Source organism: Nicotiana tabacum, chromosome 22, assembly GCF_000715075.1.
Source record: "Nicotiana tabacum cultivar K326 chromosome 22, ASM71507v2, whole genome shotgun sequence".
In the NCBI taxonomy this organism is placed as follows: domain Eukaryota; kingdom Viridiplantae; phylum Streptophyta; class Magnoliopsida; order Solanales; family Solanaceae; genus Nicotiana; species Nicotiana tabacum.
Genome location: NC_134101.1, coordinates 14,411,210 through 14,413,149, shown reverse-complemented (window position 1 = coordinate 14,413,149; position 1,940 = coordinate 14,411,210). Strand labels below are relative to the sequence as shown.

At 30.5% G+C, this 1,940-nt stretch overlaps 1 non-coding gene across 1 annotated transcript; it reads right to left on the bottom strand.

The window, feature by feature from the left end:
• Positions 1-720: 720 nt before the first annotated feature.
• Positions 721-794, bottom strand: TRNAN-GUU (transfer RNA asparagine (anticodon GUU)). Its single transcript has one exon. It is a non-coding gene; the product is annotated as a tRNA-Asn (tRNA).
• Positions 795-1,940: the final 1,146 nt, after the last annotated feature.

Genomic DNA, 1,940 nt, shown 5'->3' with positions numbered 1-1,940 from the left:
CTTGGGTTTTGGAATTATGAAAATGTTTTACAAGCCAGCAAGTAATTAATATCAAAATCCTAATTCCCAAACCTATTATGCTATTCCTACTGAAACTAAATTATTTTCGGCATATTCACTAGCAAGACACAAAGTATTCTAGCGATTATGAGTTGCAAACTATAATGTATTGAATATGTTTCCTTTCGTATGATTTAGATTTATCTTTTTGAATATTTAATCTTCTATAAACTTTATTCTTGAGTCCGAACTTGGTTAATATCTTTATACTCGTGTGATTTATCTTTTCTTTGCTTAGTTTCTTTTACGCAGCTGTAGAGTAGTTGATGGATCTATACTTTGGTCATCTTTCATGTTTTCTTAATTTATCACAATTTAAACAGTAAAACTGTCTAGAGAGTTTTGCTAAGTCATATAAAAATATAGTATATGTTATTGCATTCTACTTTTACTAGTGACTTTTACATGACATTTAAAAAATACCGAAAATTAACCGTACCGATACTGAAGAGAAACCGAAATGATTGAGACGGTTTTGAAAAATTTAATTGTGATTATCCATAATACAATAACCGAAAATTTGGTAGGATATAAATTTTATAAAATAATCGGTCGAACCTAACCATTGACAGTTTGACACCCCTAGGACATACCATATGCGCATTTACTATCAGATTAAACAAAAGAGGGAAATTTTAGGATTAAAAAAATAAAATTGGACGCTAGAAGGAGGGCTTGAACCTCCGACCTTGTGGTTAACAGCCACACGCTCTAACCAACTGAGCTATTCCAGCGCGGCCGCCAGTCAGTGCATATACAATTTATAAAGCTGTTAGAAGTTAGACATTCTCTTTCAAAAGTTTCCATTTTTTTAAAGAAGTAATTTAAAACAAAATTTAGGACTATCGTTTGTTAACTAAAAGGAAAATTAGAAATCCGTCTTGTCATTTTCTTCCTCAAGGTTTCTATATTTATTCATATTGAGTCAAAATCAAATCCAACTAAGTTAATTTCATTAATAATCATTGAACTAAAGGTCTATTGTATTCAGCAAAGTTAAAAAATACATGAACTATCCTTATATTATACGTAAAAGGAAATTTGTAGGAAATTCATCATTCCAACACCAAAAATTACAACGAACTGTCACGTAAGATAAAATTATCAAAAACGCATTGCACTTCATCCTTTACTAGATGAACAATGCCATGTAAATTACAAATAAGCGCGCCACAGGAATTTCTTTCTAGAAAATGTATTCCGACGTTTGATGGATAGTGAAAAATATTTTTTATTTTTTAATTATAGATTGATAACAATGCTAGCAGATTTGATAGTGTCCAGATGAAACCTTTTAGTATATTAAAGATTGATAGTATTGTTTAAGTGTGATTGAAGTAGATTTGAAGTTATAGTAATAATTAAGCTAATGACTGCATCCCAAAGGTGAGAAAAATACGTTCTCTCATTTGGTAAAAGTAGTTTTTGATAACCAAACCGCATATGACAAAATATCAAAATGTGTTACAGATTTTTACCAACAGTACCCATAGCGTGCGGAGTTAATTTATGCTTGATTATTATATTAAAGTTCATCCATTTTGAATTGAAATTGTAGTCATTTATGCATGGTAATATTACTCCATCCGTTCCAATTTATGTGAACATGTTTGACTGAGCACAAAATTTAAGAAAAAATGAAGACTTTTAGAATTTGTGGTCCTAAACAATTCAAAAAGGGGCCAGAGTATTTGTGTGGTTATAAAAACTTCTCATTAAGGGCATAATTGTAAGTTTAAGCAAAATTATTTCCAAATTTAGAAAGGGGTCATTCTTTTTTGAACGGACCAAAAAGGAAATAGGTTCACATAAACTAGCACGGAGGTAGTAGTAATTAAAAGATGAAAATAATTGAGAGTTGAGACCACAGAGAGTGATTG